Source organism: Neovison vison, chromosome 4 (assembly GCF_020171115.1).
Source record: "Neovison vison isolate M4711 chromosome 4, ASM_NN_V1, whole genome shotgun sequence".
Classification (NCBI taxonomy): domain Eukaryota; kingdom Metazoa; phylum Chordata; class Mammalia; order Carnivora; family Mustelidae; genus Neogale; species Neogale vison.
In genome coordinates this window covers 177,475,117-177,485,704 of record NC_058094.1, presented here as the reverse complement: position 1 = coordinate 177,485,704, position 10,588 = coordinate 177,475,117, and the positions used below count along the sequence as shown (strand labels likewise).

At 42.4% G+C, this 10,588-nt stretch overlaps 1 non-coding gene across 1 annotated transcript; it reads left to right on the top strand.

Moving 5' to 3' along the window:
* Nucleotides 1–10,141: 10,141 nt before the first annotated feature.
* On the top strand, nucleotides 10,142–10,249 carry LOC122905740. Its single transcript, XR_006384427.1, has one exon. It is a non-coding gene; the product is annotated as a U6 spliceosomal RNA (small nuclear RNA).
* The last annotated feature ends 339 nt before the right edge of the window (nucleotides 10,250–10,588 follow it).

Below are 10,588 nucleotides of genomic sequence, written 5' to 3'. Positions count from 1 at the left end.
ATCGCAGAAAAAGGGCACTTTAAAACTATCTTTATGAGCAGAATGAAGCCTCTTCTTAGAAAATAATTTACACCTATTTTAATGTATAGAGAAGTGGGACCAGAAGCCTCAAAATTCTACTTCTAGATCTTAGCTAAAACAATTTTAGCACGGAAATCCTTAATGCAGGTAGGTGTACTCCAGTACTCAAGTGAAGCCATAAGACCAGTTCAATTGAGTACTCAGAACACATTGCTTTGAGCAAGGCTATCTCCTCATGTGTCCTATACAAAAAATTGCTGCCTAAATAAATACAAAGCAACTAAGTAAATAAAATAGAGAGTATTATAAAAAAATACTTCAGTATTTTTAGTTGTCTACTTTAGTTGGCTTTAAACTAATCGAGAGCCATTTAGAGAAAGGATCAGAGAAGAGAGCCTGAAGTCCGTTAGGGAGACACCTTGATCATGGCAATGAGGTCGTTCATATCTTCTGTATGTTTGAAAACTCTTTACTTTTTTCAACAGGACATTCTCCCCGAACATACTAGACAACAGCTGAAATGGCTCCCTAAATCTTTGAAGAGCTTTTGGGAGTCTCTTTTTCCTCTAACTTCGGGTTCTCCTATCTGAAACACCAGAAATATCACAAGAACCCACTGGTTAGATCGTTAGCCTCTAAGTATTCGTACACTTTCTGGTTCTGTGTTCTTGGGTCTGTTTTCTTCAGACAGATCCCAAGATCATTTGTGAAAAAGTTTTTTTCCAAACTGCTTCAAGAAGCCTATTTGTCAATAGGCAGGACTGTCTCTCCGGAAGATTTGAAGCCATGATAATCCTGACTGGAAGAAGTCAATGGGAAAATCATCCTATGTACTTTCCCCACAGGGGACAGTGAAAGACAGAGGTAGGGAGGGAGAGGGGGAGGGGGAGAGAAGAAGATATAATAGTGGACAAGGATTAAGTATACTTGTGTTTGAAGCACTTCACTGTGCTTGAAGTTAAAAAAAAAAATCTTAAAGGACACTGTGCCACCCAAGGGAACAGGAGCAATAGGGTTAAGCTCACAGACTGAGTATAAGGCTCCCCTACAGGCAGCTTCCTGGAGATTCTATTAAGCTAACAGCAAAGGGGTAGTTTCCCCAAGAGGGAAGCCTAATACTATTTCCCGCCGCAGGGCTCCCAGTTTGCACCTTTGAGAAATCCTTGGCTATATACAAGCACCATGATTCCACTATAGCTAACCTCGTAATAAATACAACACCTATTTGTTTCCCCCGTTAGAATGGGGTGCGTGCGTGTGTGTGTGTGTGTGTGTGTGTGTGTGTGGTAGAGGATAAGATAAAGTCGGCTGATTTTTCATGCCTTTTCAATTGTCAATGCAAAATATGGTAGAAGGCATCTAAAGGCAATCCAATTATCCCTTTCCCTCTCCAATGGGAAGATCGTTCCCGTGTGACCCGACCCTTGCGACAAAACGCGAATGAAATGGTACACTTTAAGGAGGCATCTTCTTCATCAGCCTGTGAGTACATGCAGGGGCTGATGGGGACCTCAGCGCTGAGGCTGCTCCCACATCCAGGGCACTTGCTGCTTCAGGGTGTATTTCAACACTGTGAACGTGGTTCCTATTACGTGACAAGATGACAAATACCATCCAATGAACCACAACACATAAAAGGGAAAAATAACATTTTCTCACCTTGGGAGGGCTTGAAGGGTCCATCTAGCTGCAGACACCAGCTTATATTATTTTGCCAACAAGGTTTCAACCCGGAGTTGGGTTTAAAGAGCAGAATTTTAACGGAGGAGGAGGCTGAAATAAAATGAGGTTTTCTCAAGAAGCCAGGCTGGGGCACAGGAGATGGACAGCAATAAAATATTCAAAAGCTAACTTTCTAAATGAGGCTTCTCGGTTCCCCCTTCTTTAAGTCTGTATTTCCATAGATGCATGGGTGGAAACCTTTTCTGCAGCCAGAGTAGCTCTCAAAATAAGAGAAAGTCAAGGAGTGTTCTAACAAATAGGTCTTCAAACGTCTGTCTCTCAGTCCAAACCGTACCTGGGCATCACTTACAGGCAGATCTTTTTTTTTTTTTGTATTGTTTCTGCAGGCTGCTACCAGATAAAAACTTACCATCGTCATGATCAATAGTCGTTTTGTGAGATGGCTCCACTCACCGATGCAGGCTTGCACCGCAAATCTGTGGTCCGTCAATCGAGCCTCTTCAGCAGGCAAGCTTGACTGAGTGATTGAGTTTTTCACAGCGTGATCAAACAAATAGCATCCAGAATGCTATTTTCTCCCATTTGGAGTTTGTTTAAGCTCAACAAGTGCCAGGGGAATATAATGGACCGAGTGGTAGCAAAATCAACTACGGGAGGAATGCCTCCTTTGATGTCCCTGTTCTTACAAGGGGATAATATGGGATATTTGTAAACTTCAGAATGAATCTGGGGGGACAGGGCTGGTCAAATTGTATTCTGGCAAAAACTCAGTACTACTTAGCAGCTGTGATTTTAAAAATGCACTACTTCAGCTCCAAGACCAGCTCTACCTCTGAGGCTAATTTACAGCAGAGTAATATTTGTATTGCAGAATGATTAGATCTCGGCTGCATGGAGAGACAAGGGGTGACACTGAGCTCTGGAGGTCCCATTTTGTGATCCATGGGTAAAAGGAAATTCATGTAAGGCCAGGAGAAAAGGTTCATATTTCAGAGTGTTGGGTTTTGCCTCTATAATTATGGCAAATTCACCCATTTTCAGAGCTTTCTCTATACAGGTTTTACGTTTTTGGCTACTTCTTTGTGATTGCTTATTGAAACCTATGAAATAGTTTGGAATTCTAAGTACAGAGAAGCACTAATTTAGTGCACAGGTTCCAGGCTGCACAGTCAAATTGATACCCTGCATTGCCTGTCGTTTATTTGGCCTTGAATGAGTTACTCAACCCTTCTGAACCTCAGTGTTTGCAGCTGTAAAAGGGATCATAACAGCAGGGCCACAGAGGAGCGCAGTGACAGTGAAATGAACTGACACATGCACAGCTCTCAGCACGGCACCTGCTGTGTCAGCATCATCTAGGAAACGAAATCCCTGTGAGATGGGACAAAAGTAACCTTGAGGACTCTAGTGCTTGCTGAAGACATGCTTCTCCCATGTGAATTAAGTAAAAACAACCTAATGGTCCAATGCCCAATGCCACATTTTCCCCTTGCTTGCCTTGCCTTGTGTTACTTTTCTATAATCCACCATTGCATCAATCTCCACACAACCCAGGGCAGGACGGTTCTGTAAGAGGAAGAGAAGCGTGGGGAGCTGGTGGGTCCCCTGAAGATGAGGAGAGTGAACAGATGAATCAAAAGAAACTTGTTAGCTGGCTCAGTGTAGAATTCTCAGGAAATGCTCAGACGGTGTACATTATTGTTTGCTAAAATACATTTTTTTCTATCATGTGAGATATCAATTATTAATTTCTTGGCCATGATTAATATGGTGCATCAAGGGATGAGGACAGGCATGTGCCTGCATCAGCCTTACTCCCCACACATGCACACCCATGCATGTGTGCACACACATGCCCAGAATTTCCCTCTGACATTAGTCTCCTTACAGTTATAATAAATTCTTCCCTCAATTCTGCAGGACATTGCTGGCCAAAGGACTAGGTAAGTGTCTGAGGCACTGACAGTAGCCCCTGGACTCAAACCCCGACTTGCTGGTGCTCTGCCATCTTCTGTGAAGAGCACGTCCTCTGCATCAGTGACTGAAAAAACTTCAAAGAAGGGGTTGGTTAAAAATGAGCATTTTAGTAAAAAATACTTGCTATTCCTCTGTCACTACTCAAGATAGGAAGATGTGGAGTCAATTTAGTGAGCTTCAATTGCAGCTGACTTTGGAAGGAATAATATACTCGTGTCTCTTCGGATGCATACCGAATAGGGAGCTTTTTCCATGGCTGGGATGGTGCAGAATGCAGCCTGGTCAGATTTCCATGAGCAGAATAACCCCTTAAAACAGGAAGAGGCAAAGCCTGAGATTTTTCTAAGACTGGTGATGTAAAGCTTCCCACTTCATCTCTAAAACATATGTGGGCGGTTCTCCCTTTTCGTCATTTTCTTGTCAAGCTCAACGCCAGGAAGAGGTATGAAAAAGGCCCAGTGTTGGGAGCACTCTTCCATTTATTAAATGGGATGCTGCCCATTTCATGAATCATTGAAGAAAGCCAATCAGATCCTGACAAAAATTTAAAAAGTTGTTTAAAAACAAGGAAAAGGGTCATGCATGAAAGGTAGGCAAGATATGTAGGGAGATTCCAGAAGTGAGCAAAGGCCTGGTGGTGGTGGGAGCGGCTGGGGAAAGGACAGAGCAGACACAGTCTTCCTCCTCAGGGTGTGCACTGCTGGCTCCAAGATGGCAGGAAGGGGGGCCCTTCAGAGAACCAGACCATAATGGCCCGCTGAGGGGGTCTAATTAAAATGAGCACCACATTGAAAAGTGTCACTCAAAGTCGTTAGTTGGCTCTATTTCACGGAGACCTTTGGAGAAATGCCCCTCATGTGCCTGAGGCCCAGACACTAGGGTAATAAGGATGTTTCATTCTCTGGGGGTGTGCAAGTAGTAAACAGACTGGGAACATCTCAAGCAGGGTACCTGAAAGGCCTCTTTTCTGAAACGATTGGTCTGTTTGCAAGGAGAGAACGTGTAACACCATTAAACAGCTCCTCTTCTTCCTAAAATCTCATTTTCTTTCTGTATTTCTATGAAAGAATAGGCAAACACTTGCCCATCTGTGTTCCAAGGGAGGCCTAAGAACATGGTGTTTGGCTGTCACCATAGCCTTTAGTCCTGCCTTGGGTTAAACAGAAAGAGAGATGAGAAAATCTTTCCCTCCTCTGGAGTGAGTATCCCATGGTGACAGCCAGGGCTTAGAGGGAGGTCTTGAGCAAAACCTTTGGGACTCAGCAACGTGGTCAAGTGTCCTATGTGAGCCCCAATGAGCATGGCTGTCTGGGCAGTTGAAGAATCCCACCTCCAGGCAGAGGACAGGAAAATTTTTAGGAATACCTGGCTTGGCAATCGATAAGGAATGCAGAGAGAATAAAACTTTGCAACTGGTCTCAGTTCTTGTCCTTGGTATGTCTATTGGAAAGCAATCAAAACGTTGTGTGAAGCTTTACTGAGTGGTGGGGCTGAGTCTAGAGACCCCGTACACTAGGTCATTCTGGAAAGGCACCATCTTGGGAGGCCTGGTCAGGACATCAGAGAATAGCTGGCAGGTAAAAAACAAAAAACAAAACGCAGACATATACATGTGTAACCTAGGGATGGAGGACTCTACCTTTTTACCATGAATATCCCCTCATTGTAACTCTACTGAGTAATACAATGTAAAACATCACCCACACAGAAAGAACAAATTCTAAGTTTCTTGCTGGGAACTGGATACACGAGAGAACTGCTGGTAATGTACATCAAAAGGAAAATGGTGCTCACAGGGGAAACACTGGTTTAGGGATAACCACAAAACTCCACTACTTTCAAAGCTCTCCTTCCATCTATGTCTGAACCAGTACACAGTTTCGTGTCACTCAGACTTGAAAGGAGAGGTTCTCAAGAATTGGGGGCACTGAAACATTTTTAAGTTTTTATCTCCAATTCACTTATCTATTTGTTCAATTAAGTATTTTTTTATAGCCTAAACATGTGCCAGGCACTGTCCAAGAGCTGGGGATTGTAAGGTGAACAAAAAAAATACAACAAAAAGCCAGCTTCATCTCTGCCCTCAAAGAACTTATATTTTGGAGGATGTCATCTGGGTGGCTCAGGCAGTTAAGCAACAGCCTTCCTCTCAGGTCATGAACTCAGAGTCCTGAGACTGAGCCCCGTGTTGGGCGCCCTGCTCAGTGGGGAGACTCCTTCTCCCTCTGTGTGCGTGCTCTATCTCTCTCTCTAATAAACAAGTAAATTCTTTAAAAGAACTAAATAAAATAGTCATACTAAGAGAAAATTTCACCCTTGGTTAGTGCTAGGAAGGAGAGGAATATTATATTGTGTGGTTGACATAGTCTGGAGGAGAAAGGGAAGTTACTCTGAAGGAATAAAAATCCAGAGGAAGGGGCACCTGGGTGGCTCATTAGGTTAAGCCTCTGCCTTCAGTTCAGGTCACAATCTCAGGATCCTGGGATGGAGCCCCGCATCGGGCTCTCTGCTCAGCAGGGAACAGGCTCCCCTCCTCTCTGTCTCTCTGCCTACTTGTGATCTCTCTCTGTCAAATAAATAAATAAAATCTTAAAAAAAAAAAAAAAACCCAGATGAAGTCTGAGGTATGAGTTGGATTATTTAGGTAGAGAGGCAGGGAGGAAGGGAACAGTATACGGAAACTGTTTGTGGCAGGAGAGGTCATGGCCCACTTGGTGGAGTGTGGAGAGGCCAGGGCTGAGGAGAGTAAGGAAGCATCTGGCAAGGTAGGTCGGGATCATGTAGGGCCTTGTAGGGTAACTATATTGTTTGATCTTAAATTAGTGGGAAGCCTAGAAATATCACCATCTTTTAAAAACTGGTAGTGCCATAAAACAGGGCATTCTTTTTTTTTTGTTTAAGATTTTACTGATTTATTTGAACAGAGAGAAAGAGAGAGATCACAAGTAGACAGAGAGGCAGGCAGAGAGAGAGGGGAAGCAGGCTCCCCACGGAGCATAGAGCCCGATGTGGGGCCCGATCCCAGGATCCCGAGATCATGACCTGAGCTGAAGGCAGAGGCTTTAACCCACTGAGCCACCTAGGTGCCCCAAAACAGGGCATTCTTAAATTTTCTAAAGCTAAAGACCCCAGAAAATGCCGACTGTTTCCAGAAAACAGGGTTAGTCTCAGGGCTGCCACACATGACCCTTGAGTTGTGTGCAGCAGTCACAATTTACTCTTTTGTGACTAAGTAGGCTTCCAAGAGTTATGGGGATAGGGCAGCCTTGGTTAGATGTTCTTGGATCAGCAGACAGGGTTGTTTTCTCTAAATGGAGAATCAAAGGACACACTTGAAATTGAAAGTGGTGTGAAAGGAATCTAAATTGGTTAAATGTCAGATACATCCATGATTTATGTCTCCTTTACATCTCATTGCTGATAAAGCTAACACTCCTTTATTAGTTGGATGCGCGTGTGTGTGCGTGTGAGTGTGTGTGTTTGCAGGTAAGAAAAAAAATTTCAGGGCAAGAAGACTATAGGTCCATTGCCTTACTTCTCCTGGCACAAGGTCAGGGAAACATGTGACCTAAGAGAAATGTAAATTACATGCCATACACTAAGCAAACTCTTTATTTTTTTAATTATACAAGCAATTCATACTACGAAAAAATAGGAAGTTCATGCCACCAAAAAGGAAAAAATTGCAAACTCCCAAATCTATTAATGTTTTTTCCTCTGAGTTTACATACTTCTAACATTTCTAATATACCTGTATTAATGCATGAATGACATGTTCATTTTTAATAGAAAAACCAATTCTGGGGCACCTGGGTCATTCAGTCCATTAAGTGTCTGCCTTTAGCTCAGGTCATGATCCCAGGGTCCTAGGCATGCGAAGTTCTGGCTCACACTAACCCTTCTTTTGTGAGAAAAGAATCTGAACTGTGGGACACCTGGGTGGCTCAGTCAGTTAAGCGTCTGTCTTCGGCTCAGATCATGATTCCAGGGTCCTCGGATTGAACCCCATGTCGGGGTCTCTGCTCCACAGGGAGTCTGCTTCTCCCTCTGCCCCTCCTTCTACTCACTCTAAATCTCTCTCACTCTCTAATTAAATAAACATAATCTTAAAAAAAAAAAAAGACTCTGAACTGTGGTTATTTGACAGATTTGCATATAAGGCACATATCCATTTCCCAGGGCTGCCATAACATCACAAACTGGGTGGATTAAAACAAAAAAAAATGTATTGTCTTACAGTTCAAGAGCCAGGAGTCTTACATCAAGGTACTGACAGGATTGGTTCCTTATGGACACTCTGAGGGCAAAATCCATTCCATGTCTTTTTCCTAGCTTCTGGTGGTTGCCAGCAATCACTGGCATTCTTTGGCTTGTCGGGGCATCACCCCAGCCTCCAGTGTCACATGGCCTTTCTCCTTGCGTGTGGCCCTCTGTGTCTCCTACCCAGAGCTGCTGTTCTTTTCTCTTGTGAAAACATTAGTCAGAGGTGCCTGGATGGTGTTCAGTTAAGTACCTTATTCTTGGTTTTGACTCAGGGTTGTGGGATCAAGCCCTGAGTCAGGCTCTATGCTCAGCATGGAGTTAGCTTGGGTTTCATTCTCCCTCTGCCTCTTCCTCCATGTTCAGTTGTGTGCACACACACTCTCTCAAATAAATAAATCTTTAAAAAAATAAAAATAAAAACAAAGCAACACCAGTCATTGGCTTCAGGGCCTACTCCAGTCCAGAAGGACATCATCTTAAATGGATTATATCTCTAAAGACCCTCTTTATAGATAAGGTCACATTCACAGATACCTGGGATTAGAACTTAAACATATCTTTTCAGGGGGACACAATTCAACCCACTACACTGAGCCCAATGTGTAATAATTTATTTCACTCATTACTAGCAACATATGGGAAAATTAAAATTGCAAAGCAGTTTTTTTTTTTTTTTTAAGATTTATTTGACAGAGAGAGAGAGAGCAGGAACACAAGTAGGGGAGTGGGTGAGAGAGAAGCAGGCTCCCTGCTTGGGAGCCCTGTGTGGGGCTCGATCCCAGGACCCTGGGATCACAACCTGAGCTGAAGACAGATGCTTAAGCAACTGAGCCACCCAGTCATCACTAGCATATTATTTTCATTAATGATCCAAGGATTCTACCTGCAATTCTCTACCCTATACCAAAATTATTGAATACTCAGAACAAAACAAAAGGAATCCTCTCCTCTAGTATACTATAGAGAGACCCTAGGCCAAAATCAAATAAAATCTGAAAAAGAAAAGGGCAGAGAACAGATTCATGAGTCCTAAGAATATTATCTTTGTGTATTAACTTATGGATGAATCAATGTATTAACTTAAGGATGAAAGTGCAAATAAGAATATCCTGTGTTGAGTGAGCTTTGATTCTTAGCATTAAGAAATACCACATTGCACATTAAAAAGCAAAACAAATAAGTTACTCTATATTTTTAATAGAATTAGGATGAAAAGGCTCATCTTTCTGGGTGGGATGTTTTAATATGAAGTCTGGTTTTTCTAAAATTTTGAGATTTAGTATAATTGCTGTGAGCACAAATCCAAGAAAATATACTAAGATTGGGCCTAATCCACATTGATTTCCTATATATAACTAATTTCTCTGTAATTTTTATACGAAATTTTTCAGACATTAAAGACTTTCTGTAAAATGGAGTTCTGCAAATTGAACCACATCTGTCCCCAGATTTATACTGTACAAGATGAAATGCTATATGATGACAGCTATCATCATGGGGGGCATGAGATTAGGAGAGGGAAGACCTGTGCTATCCCAGGGGATCTCCTTCATGGATTTACTCCTCTGACCTTGATCCTGTGATCTCTCACACACTCCCCACTTTTTCTACCCACGTCCACTGTAGCAGAACTCATTCTGTTCAAACACTTCAGCAAAAAAGTTATCAACTCTTTGAACCAAGCCTCCTGGTGTCGAGAAGTGCTGCTGGGGAAAGATAAACCATGCAACGCTAGGGATGGATGGAGCTGAGCAAGTGTACAGTTTCCTCCCTCACCTAGGACTTCTGGGTTGACCTGGGATGTCTCTGAATGATCCTAGCCAAAGTGTTCACTTGCTCTACACCCGTGTAAAGAGGAGTTGCTTTTCTGCAACACAGCCCAGCACAAGAATTCATTCCCAGGTTCGCAGGATCTCTTCTCTAACTAATTCAGGTGATATTAAATAGGCTGAAATGTCGTTACAATCTACATTCAGTGATCTTAATAATTATAAAATATTCCATTTGGGGGGAGTGCTAGTAACAATTGCAGAGGGAAAGAGCTGGCAAATTCGGTCATCAACGTCATACAGTAAGTTGACAATTCCTTTTATGTGGCTGTCACAAACCGCATGTTAAAATGGACCTCCACAGAAAAGTACTGAAATGCCAAGCTGTGGTTTGAAAGTACCTGTTTATTGATGTTTAAAGCTGGCCTGTGCTTGCTTCAGCAGCACATACACTAAAACTGGACTGATACAGAGAATAATAAGCATAGGACCTGCACAAGGACAACACACAAATTTGTGAAGCATTATGTATTTTTTTAAATGGAATTTAGATAAATTTTTTTAAAAAAGAAAATTTTCCAGTTTGATAAGAGTAAAATAGGAACGAAAGGAAAGGAAAGGAAAAAAGCAAGCAAGCAAGCAAGCCAGCCTAAGCTTTAGACTTCCAGTTTGTTTTGGGGTCTTACCATTGTTTGTCCTTATAAACAGTGACAGGTGTGAAGGAGTAAATGTCACGGAGCTGTTTAAACACACTCGCAGGGCTCCTTTTCCTTTCTGATGGGCAACAGAGAAAATTACTTTCTATTGCTAGCACTTGAGATTTCACAGTTGTGTCCCCCCTTCCCATAAACCATTAATAATTTTTTGTTAGATTG